The following is a 27,726-nucleotide window of genomic DNA, read 5'->3' as shown; positions in this document are numbered from 1 at the left end:
CCGTGGAAATGAAGGGTTAATGGCTAGACTGTGCAGCTCCAGGACCATACCACTACGGTGATGGGAGGTACCACAGGGGAGGGGTCGTGTATTCCGGAAGACACCATTGTACTAGTGGAGACACGAACGGTCTCCTCATCCCGCGAGTGGATCGGCCTCCACCCTAGACCGAGGAGAGAATGGCTCTGCCTGGACCGACCCCCGCGCCGGGCGGACCGGATCTTCGGCCTAAAGCGTCCACCTGTCTGGAAGCCGCCACCACCAAGCTTTTATTAATATATCCGTTCCCGCCGGGTTGGCTATACAGATGCGAATCAACTCCGGGGGTGGGGTGAGGAGCAAGGCCGCGGAGCGGTGATTGCTTCCTGGACGAGTTGCGTAGGGCGGGACAAAGTCCTGCCCTGAGCTCTGATTGGTCACCGCGAGACTGCCTACCTAAGCTCTTCCAGGGTACCGAGGTTTTCCGGGATCACTAAGAGGCTACAAACCGGGTCCTTCGGCTCCGCGCTCCCATTGGCTGCTGTTTCGGCGCAAGCGCTTTGGCTCCTGGGTTGGCGTTCAGGGTTGCCGAGGCAGGGCTTTGGCTACTGGAGACCGTAGGTTCGAATCCCGTCTGGGAACTTCAACTTGTGCATCTGTAAAAGAAGCTGGCATTATTGGCTTGTACTCAAGGGCTGGCACAGAGTGTGTCGGGTAATCTTTTCCATTTTCTTTTACCTATTCTTTCTTTTTTTAAACAATACCTATTGCATCCCATTATATTGATTTCAGGACCCACTCACCGTTCACAACAGTACTGAGAAAAACTCTTCTCCAGGTCCCTGGCATTTGTTTTTCAGGCTACCTGTAGGTCTGAGTCCCCCAGATAAGATTCAAGGTGATCTCATGATCTTCCTCCAGGCCAGCTCCCATCTCCCAGAAGAGGGTGACTTGGAGGCTTCTCTCAGGACCAGGCCTGACTAGGAGTGTGATGGGGTGGGCCATAAGTGACTAAAGAGAGATGCATGGTTTCATGCTCTGGGATGCTGAAGAGCTTGTGGCAATTACAAGGAGAATTTTGGAGCGAGGGCAAGACTTAAAAGAGTACACTTTTAAATGATGGGATGTTAAACATTGGACAGGGGAGGTGTTTGGCTGGTGAGAGGGGTAGGTAGTAGGAATAAAGTGGTTCTCAAGTCAAGTCAGCTCATCATAAGGTAGTTATTACACTCTGCAGTTTGGAGGACTGTGTGCAGGATGTGAAGTCTGATTTGTTTTGGAATCTCAGTTCAGAGTATGACTTATAAAAAGACTGTAAAGGCTCTTTGCTGTTTGAAAATCTGTGTCTCAGAGGTTTAGGTGTTTGAGATGTTTGTGGGTCTCTGTCCCAGGGTTGGTTTCTTTTTGTTTGTTTGTTTGTTTTTCTTTTCTGTTTTTCTGTTTACGTTGGTCCAGAATGTCCGAAGGTTTCTAACCTGTTTATGGATCTTTGTCCCCGGATGTGCAGGATTTTTTTTTCTTTTTTTTTTTTGTGTGTGTCTTTACTTTTATTTATTTATTTTTGAGACAGGATCTTGCTCTGTCACCCAGGCTGGAGTGCAGTTGTGTGATCTCAGCTCACTGCAGCCTTCACTTGCCAAGCTCAGGTGATTCTCCCACCTCAGCCTCCTGAGTAGCTGGGACTACAGACACATGCCACCACACCCGGCTAATTTTTTTTATTTTTTGTGGAGATGGGATTTTACTATGTTGCCCAGGCCTTTTTGTATGTTTTTAGAGGCCGGGTCTCTCTCTGTTGCCCAGGCTGGAGTGCAGTGGTGCAATCATGGCTCACTTCAGCCTTGACCTCTGGCTCAAACAATCCTTCCACCTTAGCCTCCTGAGTAGCTGGGACCACAGGCACATACCACCATGCCTGGCCCGGCTAATTTTTTTTCTTTTTCTTGTACGCTGGGCACGGTGGCTCACACCTGTAATCCCAGCACTTTGGGAGGCCAAAGTGGGTGGATCACTTGAGCCCAGGAGTTTGAGACCAGCCTGGCCAAGTTGGTGAAACCCTATCTCTACCAACAAACAAACAAACAAACACACACAAATGTAGCCGGGTATGGTGGTACGTGCCTGTCGTCCCAGCTACTCAGGAGGTCAAGGCTGCAGTGAACGGTGATTGCACCACAGCACTCCAGCCTGAGCAACAGAGCAAGACCCTGTCTCAAAATAATTTTTTTTTGTGGCAACAGGGTCTCCCTCTGTTTCCTAGGCTGGTCTCAAACTCCTGGGCTCAAATGATACTCCTGACTCAGCCTCTCAAAGTGTTGGGATTACAGATGTGAGCCACCACACTCGGCCTTTTTTTTTTTCTTAAAATTGATTTTCATTTTTCTTTTATTGGCATTTCTGTGACTGCTAGAGGAGCTTAACATTGTTTTCTGTGCTTGTTGGCAAGATGTATTTAAGTTTTGTTTTGTTTTGTTTTGAGACAGGGTCTCACTGTGTTGCCCAGGCTGAGTACAGTGGCATGCACATGGCTCACTGCAGCCTTGACCTCCTGGGCTTAAGCAGTCCTCCCACCTCAGCCTCCTGATCCTAAGTAACTGAGACCACAGCCATGTGCCACCACACCCCACCAATTTTTTAAATTTTTTTGTGAAGACCACGTCTCACCATGTTGCCCAGGCCGGTCACGAACTCCTGGGCTCAAGGGATCCTCCTGCCTTACCCTCCCAAAGTGCTGGGATTACAGGCATGAGCCACTGCACCTGGCCTTATTTAAGTTTTCTAAATTCCCTTTTATGTCCTGTGATCATTTTTGTTAAAATTTTTATTTTATTTTATTTTTTGGACACAGGGTCTTGCTTTGTCACCCAGGCTGGAGTGCACTGGTGTGATCATGGCTCACTGAAGCATCGACCGCCTGGGCTCAAGCAATCCTCCCACCTCAGCCTCCCAAGTAGCTGGGAATACAGGTGTGTACCACCACCTTTGGCTAATTTTTGTATTTTTTTAGGGAAGGAGTTTCACCATATCGCCCAGGCTGATCTCCAACTTCTGAGCTCAAGTGATCTACCCACCTCAGCCTCTGAAAGTGCTGGGATTACAGATGTGAGCCACTGTGTCCAGCCTTTAACGTTTTTTAAATTTTCAAAGCACTTTAGACTTAAAAAAATTATAAAAATAGTACAGAGAGTTCTTGTATACTCTTTTTCCCTTAATGTTAACTTATATAATCTTAGTACAATTTTTTAAACCAGGAAATGAATGACACTGTTATTTATGAGCTGTTGTTCACCTGTTTGTGTCCAGGGTGTGAAATATCTGAGCTCTTTGGACCCAGAGCTCTCTTGGGTCTCACTGTTTTGTGTCTCGTGATGTGTTGTCTCTGAACATTTGGTGTATGTTTTTAGATGCTAGCGCTTTCATCTTCTTGGTAGTCTTTGTTGCAGAGTATGATGTCTTTGACCTGTTAGTGGTCTCTTTAGGCTTGTCTTCTCTGGGCTGTATGGGCTTCCATGTTCAAGGTGTGAGGTTTCTGAGCACTTTGAAGGACTATATTCAAAGATGTGTGTACTATCAGCTGGTTTTTATTGTCTTCTATCAGAGATTATGAGGTCAGTAAATACTTTTAGGTTCTGTATCCAGGGCAGGGTTCCTCAGCCTTGGAACTATTGACATTTTGGACCAGAAATTGCTTTGTTATGGAGGGCTATTCTTTGCATTGTAGGATCTATTGTATTCGTTTACTAGGGCTGCTGTCATGACAAAGTACCACAATCTGGGTAGCTTAAATAGCAGAAATGTATTGTCCCACAATTCTGGAGGCTGGAAGTGTGAGATCAGGGTGTTGGCAGGGTTGGTTCCTTTGGGGGCTGTGAGGGGAATGTGTGCCCTGCATCTTTCCTAGCTTCGCATGCCTGCTGGTAATCTTTGCTGTTCCCTGGCTTCTGTTGCATCACCCCATCTCTGCTTTCATCTTTACCTGGCATTCTCCCTGTGTGTCTCTGTCCAAATTTCCCCTTTTTATAAAGACAACAGTGGCGCAGGATTAGGATTAGGCACTCTACTCCAGCATGATCTCTAACTTAACTAATTACATCTGCAACAACCCTATTTCCAAATAAGGTCACATTCCGAGGTACTGGGGTTTAGGACTTCAACGTAGGAATTTTGAGGGGATATAATTTCACCCGTAAGAGATGTTTAGCATGAGAGAGAAAGGGAGGAAAGAAGGGAGCAGCCCCTGATACCCAGAAGCAGGCCTGACCCCCATAGCTAGGCCATGTTATTCTCCTAACAGACATGAACAATCTCACAGAATACTAGCCCCAGGTAAGGTTAGTCTGAGACCATGATAAAATCGACAGAGCTTGGCTGGATGAGGTGGCTCACGTCTGTAATCCTAGCACTTTGGGAGGTCGAGGTGGGCAGATCGCTTGAGCTCAGGAGTTCGAGACCAGCCTGGACAACATGGTGAAACCCCGTCTCTACAAAAAATACAAAAATTAGTTGGGCATGGTGGCGGGTGCCTGTAATCCCAGCTACTTGAGGGACTGAGGCTGGAAGATTGCTTGAACCCAGAAATTTGAGGTTACAGTGAGCTGAGATCATGCCACACTGCACTACAGCCTGGGGATAAAGTGAGATCTTGTCTCAAAAAAATAATAAAATAGGCCGGGCGTGGTGGCTTATGCCTGTAATCCCAGCACTTTGGGAGGCTGAGGCGGGCGGATCATGAGGTCAGGAGATTAAGACCATCCTGGCTAACACGGTGAAACCTCACCTCTACTAAAAATACAAAAAATTAGCCGGGCGTGGTAGTGGGCACCTGTAGTCGCAGCTACTCTGGAGGCTGAGGCAGGAGAATGGCATGAACCCGGGAGGTGGAGCTTGCAGTGAGCCAAGATCGCGCCACTGCACTCCAGCCTGGGAGACAGAGCGAGACTCCATCTCAAAAAAAAAAAAAAAAAAATAGAGCACAGCCACTTTATAATGCTGTCTAAGCACAAACAAAAATAAGGATTCACTGTGTTGCCCATAAAATACCAAACATTCTCCTCTCTTGGTTAAAATGAGTGACTGCCACTTCCTTACCAATGACAGCGTTAGCCTCACTCTGTTCTGCCCTCCCTATAGATAAGATTTATTGAAATACCCAATTGTAAAATTGCCCTTGTTTTTTGACAGCATCTAATCTAGAGTGAGCCCCCACTTCCTTAGACCTTCCCCCAAATCACTCAAACCCCACCACCCCACACTTCCCCATGGAGTTTGTTCTCCCTCGCTGCAATGAGTAATCATCCCAACTTGTTCAACTACAAGTATGTTCCTGGGTGGGGTGGGGGTCTTTGGCTAAAGGACACTGGCAAGCAGTATCCCTGGCTTCAACTCACAGATGACAGTAGCACCCCCACAACACACACACACATTTGTGACAGCCAAAATGTCCTTAGATATTGCCAAATGTTCTTTGGGGTGCAGAATCGCCTCTGGTTGAGAACCACTGGTCTGGGGTATGAAGCATTTGAACAATTTGGGGGTCTTTGTCTGAGGTTTATAGTGTGAGGTCTGTGGTCTGTCTTACGGTTTCTGTTCCAAGGTTTGAAAGCTCTGAGCTCTTTTGGGGTGCTATATCAGGAATTAGTGACCTTATCACATACCGAATCCAGACATGTGGTATGTGTGACATCCCCCTTTCCCTCTGCCTGAACTATATGCCAGTTCAGAAAGGCAGTGAGGGTTGGGTATGGTGGCTCACGCCTATAATCCCAGCATTTGAGAGGCCAAGGTCGGTGGATCACTTGAGGTCAGGAGTTTGAGACCAGCCTGGCCAACATGGCAAAACCCTGTCTCTACTAAAAATACAAAAATTAGCCAGGTATGGTGGTGCATGCCTGTAATCCGAACTACTTGGGAGGCTGAGGTTGCAGTGACCCGAGATCGCACCACTGCACTCCTGGGCAACAGAGCAAGACTCTGTCTCCAAAATAAAGAAAAAGAAAAAGAAAGGTGGTGAGAAGTAGGAACCCCACAGTTGGTTGTGAACTCCTCCACTCCACATTAGGATCGGGATTCACAGCAATCCCAGCCTCTTTGTCTAGACCAGCAGGCTTCCCTGGGCCACATTGGAAGAATAATTGTCTTGGGCCACACATAAAATACACTAACACTAACAATAGCTGATGAGCTAAAAAAAAATTGCCAAAATATCTCATAATGTTTTAAGAAAATTTACGAATTTGTGTTGGGCTGCATTCAAAGCCGTCTTGGGCTGCATGTGACTCGTTGGCCTTGGGTTGGACAAGCTTGGCCTAGACCATAAAGTATAAATGACCAACTTCCTTCAGAACCTATCTCGCCCTCTGTTCTGGAGGGCACAGTCTCCGTTGACACTGTTTGTGGAGATTGTTGTTGTAGGGAGATGTTTGTTCTGTGTCTCCTGACATCAGCGACTGAGTGGGGACCCCCATCTCTCAGGATGGACGTTGCTCAGATGGATGTTGGAGTCCATCTTCCCTTAGGCTTTCATCACACTGGTGATAACCCAGAACACATGGACTTTGGAGTCTGATAGACCCTCTTTTAAAACCTGGAACCCCCAAGTCCTGGTTGGATGGTAGGAGAGTCTAGCGTTTTGGATCATCTCTCTAAACCTTGATCTGCTGAGGTTTTTACAAGACTGGTAAGAAGCGGTAGGACAATGCACAGTTACACGCTCTCCTGATTTCAGTCCCTTCTCCCTAATCCCACACCCCTTCTGAAAGCAGAATTCAGGGCTAGGGGAAGGGAAGCAGGCAATCCATATAAATGCCAGGGGCCAGTGTGGGCCTGGGACTATCTCAGTTGGAACTTAGGAATCATGTGCACATGTTGTTTAATGTAAATGTATGTTGAGTTTAAGAAAGAGTAAACAGAATTATGTCTTCATCTCTAGTAAATCCACAATTTTACTTCGGTGGTTCTCTTGAGAACATGCATAATAGATTGTGCACCATGAGGCAAGGATGCACAGTGAGAAAAAAACTTTGTTCCTCTTCCAAAAACTGTGGTTATGAGACAGGTTTATACATTTATGTGAGAGGCAGGGTATGAACTCCAGAGAAAGACTTTAGGGGAGGATGCAGGGCCCCAGTGGCTCCAAGTAGTCTCAAGAGAAATAAAAAATAGTTTGGACTAAATGAAAATCCAAATAAAACTTACCAAATTTGTGGGATGCAGCAAAGCAGTACTTACCTAGAGGGAAATTTAAAAGGCACTATGGCTTCTGCTGTGCTTTTTCTTGGATCACTGACTCTAGTAGAAGCCAGCCATCATTCGAGGATGCTCAAGCAGCCAAAAGCTGGTTGTTTTTTATGTGGCAATAGATAACTCATAAGAGGTGTTTCTGAGCTCTTTGATGGTCTGTCTGGAGTTCGAGACTTTGGAGCTTTTTCGGGGTCTGTATCCATGCCATGATGTCTGGGTCTTTTGGGCATTCTGTGTTTCGCATTTTTAAGTGACCTTTTGGGGTTTTCTCTCTAGGTTTTTATATCTCTGAATTATTTGGGGAGCTATGTTCCAAAGCATGGGGATTCTGGGCTTTTTTTTTTTTTTCTGTTCATATCCAGAATGTGATCAAGTCCAGAATTTGAATTATCTGAGCTCTCTGGCAGTCTGTTCTGGGTATGAGGTCACTGAGGTGTTTGGCAGTCAGTGTCCCGGGTTTCACATCCATGAACTCTTTGGAGGACTGTGTATTGTTTCTGTGTATTCTTTGAGGTATATGGATTTCTAAGTCCCAGGAAGAGACATCACCAAGGTGACTGCAGTCTGCATCCAGAACACTAGGTGTCAGCTGTTTGGGCCACTGAGTCCCTGGAATGAAGTCTCTAATGTGTTTGAGAGCCTGTGTCCCGACTTTGATATTTCTGAGTTTGAGGGGAGAGGGAATCGGTGCTCTGCACTCTTTGTATGTCTCAGGATATAAGGCTCATAAACAACTCAGAGCTGTTTATGTGTATCCCTGACATGTATGTCACAGTATATGAGATCTCTGTTCATGGGTGTATATACCAGGGTGCAAGGTATCTGAGCTCTTTGATCGTGTGTGTCCAAAGTTATGGGGTCTCTAATCTGTTTGAATCTATATTTCCTAGAATAAGATATTTCTGATTTTTTGGGGGGCATATATTCCAAGATGTGAGTTCTGTGATCCATTTGGAAGTATATTTGAGGTTTCCGTTCTGTTTGTGGGTATATGTCCAATGGTGTAAGATTTCTGACCTGCTTGTGAGTATTCATCCCAGGGTATGAGGCCTCTGATCTGCTTGTCATTGTACATCCCAGCTGTGAGGTCTCTGTTCATGAGTGCATGTCAAGGGCGTGAGGTCTCTGATCTGTTTTTGGTTTTATGTCTCTGAATGTTAGATCTCTGATCTCTTTGTGGGTGTATGTGCCAAGGTGTGAGTCTCAGCTCCTTGTGGCTATATTTCCCTAGATGTTATATTTCTGAGCTTTTCTGGTTGTATTTTTTTAGGGATGTCAGTACTCTAATCTGTTTATTTGGTGTGTGTTGGAGAATATGAGGACTAGTCTGTCTGAGGGTGTATGGTCCTAGGACATGAGGTCTCTGCTGTGGCTGTGGGTGTACATCTCTGGGTGTGAGGTCTCTAACATGTTTGTGGGTATATTTCCCAGGATGTGAGTTCCCTGAGCTCTTAGTGGGTGCGTGTAAGATCTCAGATTTGTTTATCCCTGTATATGTCCCTGTATATGTGAAGTGACAAGGGTATGAGGTCTCTGATATTTTTGTGGCTATACGTTCCAGGATACGAAGTTTCTAATCTGTTTGGGGGTGGATTGCTCAGAGTGAGTTCTCAAGTATGTTTGTGGTTATATGAGCTGGGATTTAAGTATCTGATCTTTTTGGGTGTGTAGGTCCCATGGTGTGAAGTCTCTGAGCTCTTTGATGGTATATGTGCAGAGGTGTGAGGTGTCTGATTTGTTTGGTGGTGTATTTCCCAGGATGTGAGGTCTCTGATCCATTTGTTGCCATATATTAGTATGTGATTTTCATTGGTGTATGTCATATATTAGTATGTGATTTTCATTGGTGTATGTCAAACTGTCAAAGTCAGTTTGTTGGTATATTTCTCAGGATATGAGGTCTCTGGTCTGTTTCTGGATGTATGTTCCCAAGTAAGAAGTTTCTGATCCATGTGCCCACATATGTCTCTGTGTGTAAGGTCTCTTATCTGTTCATGGATATACTCAGTTTGAGATCTTTCATCTGGTTGCAGGACAGGCAAGCCCCAAAGTTGAGGCTTAGTCCTGGAGGGTTCTTGGCTTTGCCTAGGAAGGAATTCAAGGGTGAGCTGGTGGTGTTAAACAGCAGCTTTTATTGAAGAGGTAGTGTATAGCAGCAGCAGAGGTGCTGCTCCTTGCAGAGCAGGGCTACCCATAGGCAGTGTGCCCAGAGTAGCAGCTCAGAGGCAGTCCTGCAGTCATATTTATGCCCACTTTTAGTTACATGCAAATTAAGGGATGATTTATGCAGAAATTTTAGGTATCTGGGCTATTTCTGCAAGTATGTCCCAGGATGTGAGGTTGAGGTCTCTGATGTTTGTAGATGTATTTACTAGAATAGAAGATCTCTGACATGTTTGTGGATGTATGTCCCAGTGTGTGAGGTCACTGATCTGATCTGTGTTTGTGCGTGTATGTCCCAGGATTTTAGGTCTGCGATGTGTTTGTCATTGTAATTACCAGTATGTGAGGCATCTTTCATGGGTATATGCTAAGAATAGAAGTTCTCTGATATGGTTGTGATTGTATCAACCTAAGTGTGAGATCTCTTATCTGTTTGTGAGTGTGTCCCACAGTGAGAGGTTCCTGAGCTGGTTGGGGGTTTATTTACTAGGATATAAGGCTTATGACCTTTTTCTTGTTGTGTGTCTCAGGATGTGAGGTCCGTGGCTATCATTGTATCATTGTGTATCCTGGTATGTGAGATCTTTTTCATGGGTGCATGTAAAAAATGTAAGGTCTCTGATCTATTTGTGATTATATGTCCCTGCATATTAGGTCTCTGATCAGTCTGTGGATTTAATTCCTAGAGTTTGGCATCATCAATCTGTTTGCAGGTGTATGTCCCATGATATAATGTCTCTGATCTTTTCGAGGATGTGTGAGGTATTTCATCTATTCCTCAGTGTATTTCCAAACATGAGGTTTCTCAACTATGTGACGGTGTATGTTCTATGATTTGAGGCTCGTATTTTTTTTCTTTTTTTTGCAGGTTTATTCCCAAGGATATGAACTCTCTTGTCTCTTTTGGATAGTATGTCACAATTTGAGAGGACTGATTCATTTCTGAGTTGATTTCCCAGTATGTGAAGTCTCTGATCTGTTTGTATTATATACTGCAGGATTTAATATTTATTTATTTATTTATTTATTTATTTATTTATTTATTTATTTTTGTGAGACAGAGTCTCGCTCTGTCGCCCAGGCTGGAGTGCAGTGGCCGGATCTCAGCTCACTGCAAGCTCCACCTCCCGGGTTTACGCCATTCTCCTGCCTCAGCCTCCCGAGTAGCTGGGACTACAGGCGCCCGCCACCTCGCCCGGCTAGTTTTTTGTATCTTTTTAGTAGAGACGGGGTTTCACCGCGTTAGCCAGGATGGTCTCGATCTCCTGACCTCGTGATCCGCCCGTCTCGGCCTCCCAAAGTGCTGGGATTACAGGCTTGAGCCACCGCGCCCGGCCTATTTATTTATTTTTTTTAAGATGGAGTCTCGCTCTGTCACCCAGGCTGGAGTGCAGTGGTGCGATCTCGACTCACTGCAGTCTCTGCCTCCCGGGTTCAAGCGATTCTCCTGCCTCAGCCTCCTGAGTAGCTGGGATTACAAGCATGCACCACCATGCCTGGCCAATTTTTGTATTGTTAGTAAGACGGGCATGTTTGTGCATGTTGACCAGGCTGGTCTTGAGCTCCTGATCTCAAGTAATCTTCCTGCGTCAGCCTCCCTTTTAAAATGCTGGGATTACAGGTGTGAGCCACCGCACCCAACCTTAGTTCTTTATGCATATACATACCAAACTTTGAGGACTCTCACATGTTTCTATATATGTTCTGGATGTACCTAATATAATCTGTTTAGTTGTGAATGTCCAGGGTGTGGGGTTTCAAAGAGCCCATAGTGAGTGTATATCTTTTGGTCTGAATCCTCTGATCTCTTTGTGGGTACATGTGGGTACCTGTTCCTGGATATGAGCCGTATGATCTCTTTGTGGGTGTATGTCACAGGATATGAGATCTATGATCTATTTCTGACTTTTTTTTTCATAGCATGTCTGGTTTCTGACGTGCTTGTAAGTGTATGTTGCAGAATTTAGGATCCCTGATCATATATAGTCTCTGATGTGTTTTGGAGTATATCCCATAATGAGCTCCCTTATCTGTTTGTTGGTGTATATCTCAGAGTGTGAGGTCTCTGATATCTTTTTTTTTTGGAGACAGAGTCTCGATCTGTCGCCCAGGCTGGAGTGCAGTGGTGCTATCTCAGCTCACTGCAACCTCCACCTCCCGGGTTCTAGTGATTCTCCTGCCTCAGCCTCCCAAGTAGCTGGGACTACAGGTGCCCGCCACCATGCCTGGCTAATTTTTGCGTTTTTTTTTTTGAGACAGAGTCTCGCTCTGACACCAGGGCTGGAGTGCAGTGGCGCTATCTCGGCTCACTGCAAGCTGCGCCTCCCGGGTTCACACCATTCTCCTGCCTCAGCCTCCCGAGAAGCTGGGACTACAGGTGCCCACCACCACATCCAGCTAATTTTTTTGTATTTTTAGTAGAGACGGGGTTTCACCGTGTTAGCTAGGATGGTCTCGATCTCCTGACCTTGTGATTCACCCGCCTCGGCCTTAATTTTTGCATTTTTAGTAGAGGTGAGGTTTCACCATGTTGGCCAGGCTGATCTTCAACTCCTGACCTCAAACGATCCACCCACCTTGGCCTCCCAAAGTGCTGGGATTACAGGCATGAGCCATACCATGCCCGGCCATCTCTGGTATCTTTATGGGTATATGTTGCCGGGTTTGAGGCCTGTGGTCTCTGTGTGGTTACATGTCTAAGTTATGAGGTCTCTAATCTGTTTGCTGATGTATATCCCAGCATGAGAACTCCCTGATCTTTTTTTTTTTTGTAGGTATATGCCTAATGGTGTGAAGATTCTGATCTGTTTTCTGGTAAATGAACTGGGTTGAGATAAGTCAGACATCCTTGAGGGAGTTTTTTCAGGATGCGAGTTCCGTAATGTTTCCGAATACATATCCTAGGATGTGATGTCTCAGGGCTATTTGTGGATATATATCCCAGATGTGAGTTTTCTCAGCCATTCATGGATGTACATCCCAGGTTGGTAGATATCTTAGGCTTTTGGCATTATTTCCAAGCCTATGAGATTTATGATTTGTATGCTCATATACATAACAGGCTGCAAGTTGTATTATTTTTTAAAGTGTATACATCCAGGGTATGAGGTTTCTGAGCTCTTTGTTGGTATGTCTCAGGGTCGAGGCCTTTGATCTGTTTGCAGGTGTATGTCCCAGGATTGTAGCTCTCTCATCTCTGTGGGTGTGTACCCCGAGATGTCAAGTATCTTTAATTATTCTGGGTGTATTTGCCAGGATGTGAGATAGCTAACATGTTGTGGGTTCTTGTTGCAGGATTTTAGACCTGATCCATTTTGGTTATATTTCTCAGATGAAGTCTCTGATCTATTTTTGTGTGTATATTACAGTATGAGAGTTTTTAAAAAATATCTTGGCTGGGCATGGTGGCTCACACCTATAATCTGAGCACTTTGGGAGGCTAAGGTGGAAGGATCACTTGAGCCCAGGAGTTTGAGACCAGCCTGGGCAACATAGTGAGACCCTGTCTGTACAAAAAATAAACAATTAGCCAGACTTGGTGGCGTACCTGTAGTCCCAGCTACTGAGGAGGCTAAGGTAAGAGGATCTGCCTGAGCCTGGGAGTTCGAGGCTGCAGTGAGTCTTTATCGCACCACTGCACTCCAGCCTGGGTAACAGAGTGAGATCCTGTCTCAAAAAAACAAACAAACAAACAAACAAAAAAAACCTCTTTTACTTGCTTATCAAGGGTATGAGGTCTGTTCTGTTTGTGGGTGTATGTCCCAATTTGTGAGATCCCAGACCTGTTTGTGGGTGTATGTCCCAGAACACGTGTGTGTCTACTCTCTTTAGATGTATGTCTCAAGGTAGGAGGTCTGTGGTCACTTTTTAGATGTATAACTCAGGATGAGGTATGTGAGCTGTTTGTGGTGTATGTCCCAGCATTTCAGGTCTCTGAGCTTTCTGGAAGAGTGTGAAGTCTCCCATTGTTTGTGCATGTATGTTTTTGTTGTGTTGACTTAAGGCCTCCGAAGATGCCTATGTCGTAATCTTTGGAAACTGTGATGTGACCTTACATGCTAAAAGGTACCTTGCAAACAACATGGATGGAGCTGGAGGCCATTATCCTAAGTAAAATGACTCAAACAGAAAGTCAAAAACTGCATGTTCTCACTTATAAGTGGGAACTAAACAATGGGTACACATGGACATACAGAGTAGAATAATAGACACGGGGGACTCCAAAAGATGTGAGAGTGGGAGAGAGGTGAGGGATGAAATACTACCTATTGTATACAGAGTACATTATTCAGGTGGTAGGTACACTAAAAGCCCAGTCTTCACCACTACACAAGATATCCATGTAACGTAACTGTACTTGTACACCTAAATCTATAAAAATGTATATCTAAATTAATATATAAAAATTTAAGTGCTTGCTTCAGCAGCACATATACTACAACTAGAATGATACACAGAAGATTAGTATGGCCCCTGTGCAAGGATGACATGCAAATTCGTGAAGCGTTCCAGAAAATTTTTTAAAAATTAAATTATTTTAAAAATGTTTATTAAAAACATTTTTTAAAGGCCAGGTGCAGTGGCTCATGCCTGTAATCCCAGCACTTTGGGAGGCTGAGGTGGGCGGATCACTTGAGGTCAGGAGTTTGAGACCAGCCTGGCCAACATGGTGAAACCCTGTCTCTACCAAAAATAGAAAAATTAGATGGGTGTGGTGGTGCACGCCTGTAATCCCAGGCACTCGGGAGACTGAAGCAGGAGAGAGAATCGCTTGAACCTGGGAAGTGGAGGTTGCAGTGGGCAGAGATGGTGCCACTGCACTCCAACCTGGGTGACAGAGTAAGACTCCATCTCAAAAAAAAAAAATTTTTTTTAAAGGGTACCTTGCAGATGTGATTAAATTAAGCATCTTGAGATGGGGATATTTTCTTGGATTTTCACTGAATGTAATGACACAGACTGAGTCAGAGACAGCGATATGATGACACAAGTGTTTGTGGATGTGGGTCCCAGCTCACGAAGTCCTTGCACTGTCCGTGGGAGTATATCCCAGGAGGTGAAATCTCTAATTGTTTGTGCACACCTGTCTGTGGTTGGCTGAATAAAGCATCCCTCAAAGATGTCCAGTGAAAGAGATATGACCAGGGAGCCCTAAATGATGGAAGGGAATGTGACGGTGGAAGCACAGTCACAGAAGGAGATGCCATGACAGAGGCAGACATCAGAGAGCAATTTGAAGATGAACTGCTGTCAGCTGTGAAGATGGAGAAAGGGGGAAGGGGATGAGGGACTATAGGCAGCTCTAGAACCCAGAAAACGCAAAGAAACGTGCTCTTCCTTAAGAGTCTCCAGAAAGAAGACAGCTCTGTTGACACCTGACTTTAGTACCCTAAGGCCCATTCTTGGGTTTCTACCCTACACAGATGTAATATATATAATAAATAAATTTGTGGCCGGGCGCGGTGGCTCAAGCCTGTAATCCCAGCACTTTGGGAGGCCGAGACGGGCGGATCACGAGGTCAGGAGATCGAGACCATCCTGGCTAACACAGTGAAACCCCGTCTCTACTAAAAATACAAAAACTTAGCCGGGCGAGGTGGTGGCGGGCGCCTGTAGTCCCAGCTACTCGGGAGGCTGAGGCAGGAGAATGGCGTGAACCCGGGAGGCGGAGCTTGCAGTGAACTGAGATCCGGCCACTGCACTCCAGCCTGGGTGACAGAGCGAGACTCCGTCTCAAAAAAAAATTAAAATAAATAAATAAATAAATAAATAAATTTGTGTTTTTCACAGCACTAAGATTGTGGTGATTTGTTACAACAGTAAGAAATGAGCACCTTGTCCAAGGTGCATGATGTCTCTGTCCGGTTGTTAGTGAACATCCCAAGATGTGAACCCCCAATCTGTTTGTGAGTGTGTTTATTTATTTATTTATTTATTTATTTATTTTTGAGATGGAGTCTTGCTCTGTCGTCCAGGCTGGAGTGCAGTGGCACGATCTTGGCTCACTGCAACCTCCGCCTCCTGGGTTCAAGCGATTCTTCTGCCTCGGCTTCCCCAATAGCTAGGATTACAGGCATGTGCCACCACACCTGGCTAATATTTGTATTTTTAGTAGAGACAGCATTTCACCATGTTGGTCAGGCTGGTCTCGAACTCCTGACCTCAGGTGATCCACCCGCCTCAGCATCCCAAAGTGCTAGGATTACAGGTGTGAGGCACCGTGCCCAGCCGAGTGCGTGTCTTATGTGGTGGGTCTTTCATCTGTGTGTGGGTGTATGAACCAGGGAGGAGGTCTCTGACCTGTTTGAGAGTGTCTATCCCTCAATTTGTGTTCTCTGAGGTTTCTGTGAGTATACGTCTCAGGATATGAGGTCTCTGACCTGTTTGTGGGTGAATGTCCTAGGATGTGAGGTCTCTTGGCTGATTTGGGGTGTATGTTCCAGTATGTGAGGTATCTGAGGTATTTGTGGGTGGGTTGTGTTTGGGTTTTGGGTCTCTGATGTTTTGTAGGTATTTCTGAAATATGAGATCTCGGATTCATTTGAAAATCTTTATGCAGGTTGAGCCTCACAAATCTGAAAATCTAAACTCTGAAATGCTTCAAAATCCAAAACTTGGCCGGGCATGGTGGCTCATGCCTGTCATTCCAACACTTTGGGAGGCCGAGGTGGGAAGATGGCGTGAGCCCAGGATTTCAAGACTAGCCTGGCCAACATGTTGAAACCCCGTCTCTACTAAAAATACAAAAATTAGCTGGGTGTGGTGGTGCGCACCTGTAATTCCAGCTACTCAGGAGGCTGAGGCAGGAGAATCACTTGAACCTGGGAGGTGGAGGTTGCAGTGAGCCGTGATCCCACCACTGCACTCCAGCCTGGGCAACAGAGACTCTCTCTCAAAAAAAAAAAAAAAAAATTCCGAAAATTTTTGAGCACTGACATGATGCTCAAAGGAAACGCTCATTGGAGCATTTTAGATTTCAGGTGTGGGATGCTCAACTGGAATGCACATATTCCAAAAATTGAAAAAAATCCAAACTACAAAACACTTCTGGTCCCAAGCATTTTGGATAAGGGATATCCAACCTGTACCAGGATGAGATGCCTCTGATCTGTTTAGATGTGTATCTCCAAGTGTGAGGTGTGAAATATCAGAGACCTCAAGCCTTACATAATATATTCACAAGAATTATTATTTTTCATTTTTGTGAATTATATATTAATCTAATATAATCATAATTTTGTTATATTAATCTAATGTATTATAATTATATATTTTATATTTATCTAACATAATTATAATATATTATATTAACATATAATGTAATATATTATAACATAATTATAATTCACAATTATAAATATTGTGAACACATATACACTATATAATATATAATATAGTTATATATTATATAACGTAATATATATGTTCTCAATATTTATAATTGTGAATTATAATTATTGTATGATTATATTATATCCTAATATATCAATATATTAACATATAAGCATATGTTAAGTATATATTATATATACATAATAGTATATATAATATGTTAACATATTAACATGAACAGATGACGGTATAGTATATATTATATTTATATATATATACCATAATATATATTGTATTATATAGTAATATAATATATATTATATTATGGTATATAATATAGTCACAATGCTTATTGTGACTATATTATGCATGGCTTGAGGTCTCTGATATTTTTGTGGGTTTATATTCCAGGGATATGAACTCTGAATTCTCTGTGGGTGTATTCTGAAGATATTAGGTGTATACTCAGTCTCTGGCTGTTTGTTCTAGAATGTGAGATCTCTTCTTTGATTGTGGGTGTATGTTACAGGTTGAGATCTCTGTTCTGTTTGTGGATGTCTTGGGGTGTGAGGTCTCTGATCTGTTTGTGAGTAATGTATTGCAGGAATTGTGGTCTCTCATCTCTTTGTGGGTGTATTTCTCAGATGAGGCCTCCATTCTACTTTTGCCTTTATATTGCAGTATTTAAGTTTCTAATCTCCTCATGTGTGTTTCTCAAGGGTGTGAAGTATCTTCTGTTTGTGATTGTATGTCCCAGTGTGTGAAGTCCCCACCCTCTTTGTGGGTATATGACACAGAACATGTGCTTCACTTCTTTTTTGGATGCATGTCCAAGGGTGGGAGGTCCCTGATCCCTTTGGAATTATACAACATAGGATGTGGAGTCTTTGAGTTGCTTATGTGTGGTGGATACCTCAGCAAATGATGTTTTTCATTGCTTGTAGATGTATATCTTGGTCGGTGGAGTGAAGGTTCCCGAAATATGTCCACATCCTTATATCATTAGAACGTGTGAATGTGACTTTACATGTTAAAAGGTCCTTGCAAATGTGATTAAGTAATCATCTTGAGATGTGGGGGTGGTTCTGGATTTCCCAGGTGAGCCCAGTGTAATCACAAGGGTCCTTAGAGGTGAGAGGCTGGAAAGTCCAAGTCAGAGAAGCAGATGTGATGCCAGAAGCAGATATCAGAGAGATAGAGATTTGAAGATGAAATGCTCCTGGCTTCGAAGGTGGAGGAAGGGGCCACAAGCCAAGGAATGCAAGCAGCTCTAGAAACTGGAAAAGGCAAGGATACAGATTCTCCCCTAGAACCTCCAGGAGTAGTGCAGCTCTGCTGACACTGTGATTTTAGCCCTTTGAAACCCATTTTTTTCTTCTGACCTGCAGAAAAGTAAGATAATAAATATGTGTTGTTTTATGACGTTATGATTATGATTTGTTACAGCATTGATCTCTGTTTATTGGTACACATCCCAGGATGTGAACTCCATGATCTGTTTGTGAGTGTATGTCTGATGGTGGAAGTCTCTGATCTGTGTGCAGGTGTATGAACCACATTGAGAGGTCTCTGAATGTTGAGGGTGTGTGTCCCAGAATCTGTGGTCTCTGAGCTGTTTGTGTGTGCATGTCCTAGGATGTGACATCTCTGAGCTGATTTTTGGGAGTATATTCCAGTAGGTGAAGTCTTTGAGATATTTAAGGATTCTGTTCCAGGTTGTTAGGTCTGTCATCTGTTTGGGGGTGTTTCCTGTGACATGAGGTTTCTGATTTGTTTGGTTACATATGTACCAGGATGTTAGGTTGTTAGGTGTCTGGTCTGTTTAGGTTTATATGTCTAGGGTGTGAGGTTTCTGAGCTCTTTGTGGGTGTATGTCTCAGGATTGAGGCCTCTGATCTGCTTGCTGGTAAAGAAATGTCCCAGCACATGAGCTCTCTGATCTGCTCATGGTTCTGTGTTACGAGATGTCAGGTCTATTTCTGGTGTTTTCCTAACCTGTGAGGTCTCTGACTTCATTGGAGTTGTACATTGCAAGATTTGAGATCTCTGTTTGTGGGTGTGTGTCTCAGGAGTGTATGGTCTCTGCATTGCTTGTGGAGTATATCCCAGGACGTGAACTTTCTGATCAGTTCGTTATATATGACTCAGGGCCTGAGGTTTCTGATCTGTTTGTGGATTGTGTTGTGGAGTTTGATGTCTGTGGTCTCTTTATGGGTTCATGTGCAGGTTGTAAGGCCTCTACTCTGTTTGTGGGTGCATATCCCAGGATTTCAGTTCCCTGACCTGTTTGATGCTGTATGGCACATAATCTGAGGGCTCTGCACTATTTTTGGTATTTGAGGTCTCTGATCTGTTTGTGGTTACACGTCCATGTTGTGAGGTCTGTTATCTATTTGTCAGTATATGTGCCAGGATGTGAACTCCCTGATACACATGTAGGGGTGTATCTGATGTGAATTCTGTGATCTGTTTGCAGGAGAATGAACCAGGGTGGAAGGTCTTTAACCTCTTTGAGGATATGTGTCCCAGAATATGAATTCTCTGGTCTGTTTCTGGATTCATGTCCTAGGATGAGTGATCTCTGATCTAGTTGGGTATGTGTGTCCAGGAAAGAAAGTTTGTGAACCCTTTGTGGTTTCAGGTCCCGTAGCCGCTGATGTTTTTGGATACATGTCCAGTTTGTGATGTCTCTGATCTGTTGGTGTATGTCTCAGGATGTGAATTCCCTGATCTGTTTGTGGGTGGTGTCTGATGGTGTGAAATGTCTAATGTGTTCACTGGTGAATGAACCACTGTGTGAAGTCTTTGACCTTTGTTGAGGGTTTTATCATAGGATCTGAGTTTTCTGATCCGTTTGTAAAAGCATGCCCTAGGAGATGTTTGATCTTTGAGCTCTTTATGGATGTACATCCCAGGATGTGAGTTCTCTGAGCTGTTGGGGCATACATGTTCTAATGTTCTAGGTTATCAGATCTCTGAAGGTTTTTTTAGGTTTATTTTCAAGCATATGTGATTTATATGCTGGCATATATATTCATATATATATGTAACAATATAGCTGTCCCTCAATATCTGTGGGTTGGGGGAATTGGTTCCAGGAGCCCTGTGTATACCAAAATCCATGAACGATCAAGTACCTTATATAAAATGATATGGTATTTGCATGTAACCTATGTAAATTCTTCTGTATAGATAATCTCAAGATTTCTTATAATACCTGACACAATGCTACGTAAGTAGTTGTTATACTACATTGTTTTTATTTGTATTATTTTTACTATGTTTTTAAATTATCTTTTCCCTCAATGTTTTTGATCCAGAGTTGGTTGAATCCGAGGGCCGATAGTAGATATAATATATATATTGTATGTGTGTGTGTGTGTGTATAATATATATATTTGTTGAGGTGTGTATGTGTCCAAGCTGTGAAGTTATTGAGCTATTTGTGGGTTATTTCCCTTGGTTTGAAAACCTCTGACCTGTTTGGAAGTATGTCTCAGAATATAAGCTCTCTGATCTCTTTATGGGTGTATGTTGCAAAATTTCAGGTCTGTGACCTATTTGTGGTTCTTTTTTCTGGCATGTGAGGTCTCTGGCTTGATTATGGGTGCTTATTGCAGGATTGAGACCTCTGATTTGTTTATGGGTATCTATCTCAGGTTGCAAGGTCTCTGATCTGTTTGTGGCTATATCTCAAGATGTCAGGTCTGTATACCTATTCTGCATATATACCCTGCAGGTAAGGTCTCTAGGCTGTTTGTAGTTTCATGTTGCAGGATTCAAGGTCTCTGATCTCTTTTTGGTTGTGTTTCTTACATGAGGTCTGTGATCTCTTTGCTAGTGAATATCACAGTATGTGAGTGTCTCTTTTGTGTGTATTTGTCAAGGATGTGAGGTCTAATTCAACATGTCCCGGATTGTAAGGTACCTAACCTGTTAGTGGGTTTATGCCTGAGAATGTTTCTTTCTGCAGTGTGCGTGTGTATGTCCCAGGTTTGGAGATTTGATCTGTTGGGGGTGTATTTTGCAGTGTGTGGCGCCCCTGATATCTTCGTGGGTATACATCCTATTATGTCAGGTCCATGTTCTCTTTGAGTGTGTATGTCCCAGATGGTGAGTTCTCTTATGTGTTTGTGAGTTTAATTCCAAGTGATTGAAGACTCTGAGTATTTTTTGGTATATGTCCCAGAATGTGTCTCTGCTCTTTTTGGATGTCTGTTAGAGAGTGGGAGGCGTCTGATCTATTTGGAAGTGTATGACTCAGGATGTAAAGTCTGTGAATTGTTTGTGTGTGTATGTAGGTCTCTGGTAGCTAATGGTACCCCAAAGATGTCCACTTCCTAATCTCTGAAACCTACAATTATGCTAATTTACATGGAAAGGAGGACTTTGCAGAGGTGATTGTGAGGGACTTTGCAGAGGTGACTTTGTAGAAGTTAAGCATCCTGAGATGGGGATGCTTATCCTAGATTAACGGGGCAGGCCCAGTGTAATCACAGGTGTCCTCATATGAGGGAGGTGTGAAGGCAAGAGTCAGAGAGGGCTATATAGTGATGGAAGTAGAGAAAAGATGATGGACAACATATACAGAGATCAAAGAGAGCTAGAGATAGACGGATACAAGGAGAGACAGAGATGAGGAGAAGGAAGAAAGGGGGGTGGGGAGAGAGAGAGAGAGAGAGAAAGAAAGATTGAAGGTGAAACAGACCTCTGGCTTTGAAGATGGAGGAAGGGGCCATGAGCTCAGGAATGTAGGCAGCCTACAGAAATTGGAATTCTCTGGCCAGGCATGATGGCCCAAGCCTGTAATCCCAGTACTTTAGGAGGCCGAGGTGGGCAGATCACAAGGTCAGGAGATGGAGACCATCCTGGCCAACCTGTTGAAAACCCATCTCTACTAAAAATACAAAAATTAGCTGGGCATGGTGGCGTGCCTGTAATCCCAGCTACTCAGGAGGCTGAGGCAGGAGAATCGCTTGAACCAGGGAGTCAGAGGTTACAGTGAGCCGAGATCGCGCCACTGCACTCCAGCCTGGCAACAGAGCGAGACTCTGTCTCAAAAAAAAAAGAAAAGAAAAAAAAATAAAAAGAAAAAAGAAATTGGATTCTCCTCAAGGAACTCCAGAAAGAAGTCAGCTTTGCCAACACCTTGACTTTTACCCTGTAAGACTCTTTGTCGGAAATGTAAGATCATAAGTTTTTTTTGTTTTGTTTTGTTTTTGGTGACAAGAGTCTCACTCTGTCGCCCAGGTTGGAGTGCAGTGGTGCCATGTCGGCTCACTGCAACCTCTGCCTCCCAGGCCCAAGTGATTCTCGTACCTCAGCCTCCCGAGTAGCTGGAACTACAGGCGCCCGCCACCACTCCCGGCTTATTTTTGTATTTTTAGTAGAGACAAGAGAGGTTTTGCCATGTTGGCCAGGCTGGTCTCGAACTCCTGGGCTCAAGGGATCTGCCTACCTCAGCCTCCCAAAAGGCCGGGATTACAGGTATGAGCCACCCCCAGCTGAGATAATAAATTTGCATTGTTTTATGACAAAAAGCTTTTTTAGTGGTTTGTTTCAGCAGCAATAGAAAATGAATACAGTGTCTCAGGTTGTGCTGTCTCTATCTGGTTGTCAGGATGTGAACTCCATGATCTATTTGTGAGGGTGTGTGTCTGATAGTGGAGGTCGCTGATTTCTGTGCAGGTCTCTGATCTGATGATCTATTTGGTGGTGTGTGTCCCAGAATTTGTGCTCTCAGCTTTTGTGAAGGAGCATATGTTCTAGGATGAGACATTTCCAATCTGATTTTGTGTACATGTGCCAGCGTGTGAGTTTTCTGATCTGTTGAGGTGCGTACGTCTAGGGTGTAAGGATTCCAAGCTCTTTGTGAGTATATTTCCTTTTGCTTGAAATTCTTGCCCTGTTTCTGGGTTTATATCCCAAGATGTGAGACTCCCTGATTTGTCTGTCTCTGTGTCATGGAGTGAAGCCTCTGGTATGTCTGCTGGTGAATGAAGCAGAGAGTGAAGTCTCTCACCTCTTTTTTTGTTTGTTTTTTTGAGATGGGGTCTCACTCTGTCGCCCAGGCTGGAGTGCAATGGTGCGATCTTGGCTTACTGCAACTGCCGCCTCGCAGGTTCAAGCAATTCTCCTGCCTCAGCCTCCCAAGTAGCTGGGACCACAGGCGCATGTCACCATGCCTGGCTAATTTTTGTATTTTTAGTAGAGACGGGGTTTCGCCATGTTGACCAGGCTGGTCTCGAACTCCTGACCTCAGGTGATCCGCCCACCTTGGCCTCCCAAAGTGCTGGGATTATAGGCATGAGCTACGGCGCCTGGCCTCTCACCTCTTTGAAAGGGTTCTCTCAGGAAGTGAGTTCTCTGATCTGATTCTGAATGCTTGGCCTAGGATATGAGGTCTTTGATCTGTTTGTGGGTATATATCCCTGGCATGAATTTTCTGAGCTGTTTTGCCAATATTTGGGGGTACTTATGATAAGCATATAAAATTTCTGGTTTGTGTGCTGGTATTTATAGCAGAAGTCAGGTTTTGTTGTGGTACATGTATCCATAATGTGAGGTTTTGGAGCACTCTGTGGGATACCTCTGATCTCTTGGGTCTATACCCAAAGACAGCAGGTCTCTGTACTTCTTCAGGAGTATTTTCTGCATGTGAGGCCTGTGACCTGGTGGTTCGTGTCGTGGTATTAGAGGTCTCTGGTGTGGTTTCTGGTTGTTTCTCAGATAGGTCTCTGATCCATTTGTGCGTGTGTGTCATAGTATGTGAGTGTGTCATCTCCTCAGGGTGTTTGTAGAGGGTGTGAGTCCCATTCTCTTTGTGGTTTTATGTCTAATTTGTGAGGTTCCTGGCCTGTCTGTGGGTGTCTGTCAGTGAATATGTTTTTTTGTGTTCTTTGTGTCTGTGTGTCAAAGTCAGAAGTCTAGTCTGTTCGAGGGTGTTTGTCCCAGGATGTGGGGTCCCTGATCTCTTCGCTAGTGTCTATCCCGCATGTCAGGTTCTGGTTCTCTTTGAGAATGTACTTGGCAGAGTGTGGTTCTCTTATGTCTTTGTGGGTTTAATCCCCAGGGTGTGAGGACTATGAGCATCATTTGGCGTATGCCCCAGAGTGTGTGGCTCTCTGATCTTTTTGGATTGATGTCCAGGAGTGGGAGTTCTCCGATCCCTTTGGAGGTCTATGACTCCGGCTGTGAGATATGTGAGCAGTTCATGGGTGAAAGTCCCAGGATGTGAGGGTTCTCTTTGTGCATGTATGTTCTGTTTCGTCAGATGATAGATCCCCAAATATGTCCTCACCTCATTCCTGGAGCTTGTTAATATGTTGTCTTATCTGGAAAGGGGACTTTGCAAATACATATTAGGTAAGCATCCTGAGATGGGGGCAGTTATCCTGGACAATCCAGGTGGGCCCACTGTCATCACAAGAGTCTTTATATGAGGAAGGTAGGACCTTCAGGGTCTGAGAAGACTGTGTGTGTCACATCAGAGAGGACCATGTGATGACGGAAGTAGAGTCACAGAAGGTGATGCAATGACAGAAGCAGAGGTCAGAGAGAAATTTGAAGCCAAAACTCTTGAATCATCTGATCTCTTGGGAGTTATGCTGTAAGATGTCATGTCTACCATCTGTTTATGGGTGTGTTTTTCAGCACATGAAGTGTGACTGGATTATGGTTGTATACTGCAGGATTTGAAGTCTCTGATCTGTTTGTTTTTGTATGCTCCAGGATGTGAGATCTCTGAGCCATTTGTCCATGTACGTTGCTGGAGTGGAGGTCTCTGATCTGTGTGGGTGCATGTCCACGTTGTAAGGTCTCTAATCTTTTTGTCAGTGTATATCCCATGATGTGAGCCCTCTGATCTGTTTGCAACTATATTCCCAAGATGTCAGTTATCTATATGTATCTGGGTATGCGTGTGTCTCGGGGTCTGTTATCTGTATTGTCTTTATGGGTGTGACCTCCCCTAGATGTGAGGTCTTTGATTTGTTTGTCGTTGTATGTTCCAAGATGCAAGATTTGTGAATGGTTTGTGGGTGTGTTTTGCAGGATTTTATGTCTGTGATCTATTTGAGGTTGTGTGTCATAGGATGTGAGGTTTCTGATCTTTTTCTGGGCAAATTTCCTAGCATGCGAGGTCTGTGAACATTTTGTCAGTGTCCCAGGCTATGTTATCTCTGATCTCTTCACATGTATTGCCAAGCGTTTAATGTCTCTGATTTGTTTTTTGCTGTTTGTTCCAGGACGTGAAACCCCAAACTGTCTGTGGATATGTGTCCCAGGGTACATGATCTCTGATCTGTTTGTGGGTTTGTATACCCCAGTGTTTGTTTACTATCTGTGGATTCATTTCCCAGGATTTTTTTAGTGTATTTCCTAGGTTGTGCATTTATCTGGTCTTTCTCAATATATATCCCAGGGTGGACAGTATCTGTTCCTTTGTGGGTGTATATTCCTTAGTTTATGATCTCTGATCCTTTGTGGGTTTATATTTTAGGATGTGAAGTCTCTGTTGTGACTGTGAGTGTGTGTCCTAAGACGTAAATTCTCTGGCCTCTTTTTGGGTTTATGTTCCAGGATGACAGGTCGTCCATCTAGTTCTATGTGTATTTCTAGCCTGCAAGGTCTGTTACCTATTTGTGGGTGTAAGTCCAAGGGTATGAATTCTCTGATCTCTTTGAGGATCAGTGTCCCAGAATGTCAAGTCTCTGGTTTGGTTATGGGTGTATGTCAAGATGTGTGCTCTTTGATCTCCTTGTGGTTGTATGTCTCAGGATGTGAAGGTTCTGATCTGTTCTTGTATGTTTGTCAGCAGTGTATAATCTCTTATCTGCTTGTGGCTCTGGGTCCCAGGTTGTGAGGTTCTGACTTGTCTTGATTTCTTTGTCCCAGCATGCGAGATCTCTGAGGTATTTGGGTTTATGTCCCAGGAATTGAGTCTCTGGTCTCTTTGTGAATGTGTGCCCCAATTAATATGTGAGGTCCCTGATACAGTCTTTGGTTTATTTCCCAAGGTGTGAGTGCTCTGATCTACTCATGGGTATATGTCCTGGCATGTGAAGTGTCTGGTATTTTTATGTGTATGTGTCTCAGGGACTGAGTTCGGTGATCTGTTTGTGGGTATAAGGCCCCAGATGTTAGTTCTCTGAAATATTTGTGGGTGTATGTCTCAGCTTGTGTGGTTTTTGATCTTTCTGTGAGTATGTCACAGGATGTGAGGTCCCCATTCTTTTTGGGTGTGTGTTTCCTAGAATTTGAATTTTGTGAGCTCTGTGTGTGTGTGTGTGTGTGTGTGTGTGTGTGTGTGTGTGTGTGCGTGCGTGTCACAGGGTTGAGGTCCCTGGTCTGTTTGTTGGTGTATGTCCAGGATGTGAGGTCTCTGATCTCTTTGGGTGTGTACGTCCCACAATTTGAGGCCTCTGAATTAGTTGATATTCTGCATCCAGCATATTAATTCTCTGAATTGTATTTTGGGATCTATACTCTTAAGTCTCAGAAGGATTCTGAATCCTGAATTCGAGGGTTCTGCGCTTTTTCTGGTCTACATTCCAGGGGGGTGAGTTCACTGGGCTGTTTTGCGGGTTGTGTTTACATTGTGAGGTCTCTGAGCTGTTTGTCCACTGGTGTCCTAGGATACATGGTCCCTGAGCTCTTTTGGGTTCAAAGTCCCTTGACCTGTTTGGAATATATTTTCAGGTATGAAGTCTCTGTTCCTTTTCAGAGGGCTCAGTCCCAGGGTTTGATATATCTGACACATTAGGGGTTTGTTCCAGGGTTAAGGTCTCTGAGCTTTTAATGGGTGTGTGTTTGCCAGCGAGTGAGTTTTCAAAGGTGTTTGAAGGTCTATAGGTGTGAAATTTCTTAACTCTCTGGTTGTCCCTGTGCAGAGTATGATGTCTCTGAACTATTTAGCAGTCTCTCTTTTCAGGTGTGAGGTTTTGTACCCTTGTATGAGAACTCTGATGTATTTGAGTATCACCCCTGAACTGTTTTGAGCCAATGTCCCAAACGAATGAGTTCTCTTTGATGCCGTGGGTTTTGTCCTAGGGTTGATTTTTCTGAGCAGTTTCAGGATTTGTTTCCAGAGTCTGATGTCTTTGTACTAATGTCTTTTTACTGTTTCAAGCCTCTGGAGTGCTTCACCCTCTGTGTCCCAAAGTGTCAGATCTCTGATCTCTGTATTCCTTGGTATTGAGGTCCCTCAACTGTTATGTTTCCAAGAGTGAGACAGTTCCTGTTGGGGGAGTCTCAGTCCCAGGGTATGAGGTCTGTGACTTATTAGGGGTCTGGTTCTAGGGTTTGGGGTCTCTGAGCAGTTTGGGGTTCTGTTATCAGTTTCTGACATCTCTCTAGTGTTTGGAGGTCTGTGCCCAAGTTGTATGTCACTGGGTCACTGGGCTATTTAGGGGTCTGTATCCTAGGGTGTAAAGTTTGTCAACTCTGAGCATTTTTGCATTGTCTGTCTGCTGTGTGAGGTCTCTGGCATGTTTGTGGGTTTACTTTTCAGGTTGTGAGGTTAACTCTTTGAGGGTTTGTGTCCCATAATGTGAGGTGCTTGAGCTGTGTGGGCATACTTAGCCAGGATGTGATGTCTCTGAACTGTTTTCATGTCTGTCTCCCAGGTTAGAAGTTCTGTGAGTCATTTGGGAGCCTGTGTCCACAATGTGAGGTCCTAAGCCGTTTTGGGTCTGTGTTCCAATTACGAAGTCTCTCCACTGTTTGTGGCCAACTTTGCACAAAGGTTTCAAAGCTGTTTGGTGATCCATGTCCATGACTGTCAGCCATCTGAAATCTTTCTGGATGAGGACAAAGGGCAAGTTCCATGAATGGTTTTGAGGACTGAGTCCAGGGTGTGATATTCCTGAAGCATTTAGAGGTCTGCGTTTAGAGTGGGAAGACTCCAAACTGTTTGGGGGTCTGAGCCTAGGATATGAGGTTTCTAAGCTATTTGGGGTCCGTGTCCAGGGGGTGTGATCTCAGTTCCTCAGGGATTTTGTCATAGGGTGTGAG

At 44.1% G+C, this 27,726-nt stretch overlaps 1 long non-coding RNA gene and 1 other non-coding gene across 2 annotated transcripts in view; both read left to right on the top strand.

The window, feature by feature from the left end:
- The first annotated feature begins 536 nt into the window (after positions 1-536).
- LOC135969200 (uncharacterized) overlaps positions 537-27,726 on the top strand; it is a 40,610-nt gene continuing 13,420 nt past the window's right edge. Inside the window, exon 1 of the long non-coding RNA XR_010584319.2 lies at positions 537-693. This is a non-coding gene — a long non-coding RNA (uncharacterized lncRNA). The remainder of the gene's footprint in view (positions 694-27,726) is intronic.
- On the top strand, positions 13,793-13,899 carry LOC123571434 (U6 spliceosomal RNA). Its single transcript, XR_006695598.1, has one exon. It is a non-coding gene; the product is annotated as a U6 spliceosomal RNA (small nuclear RNA).

Source organism: Macaca fascicularis, chromosome X, assembly GCF_037993035.2.
Source record: "Macaca fascicularis isolate 582-1 chromosome X, T2T-MFA8v1.1".
In the NCBI taxonomy this organism is placed as follows: domain Eukaryota; kingdom Metazoa; phylum Chordata; class Mammalia; order Primates; family Cercopithecidae; genus Macaca; species Macaca fascicularis.
Note: the sequence above shows the minus strand (reverse complement) of the source record. Positions and strands in the feature narration are given on the sequence as shown.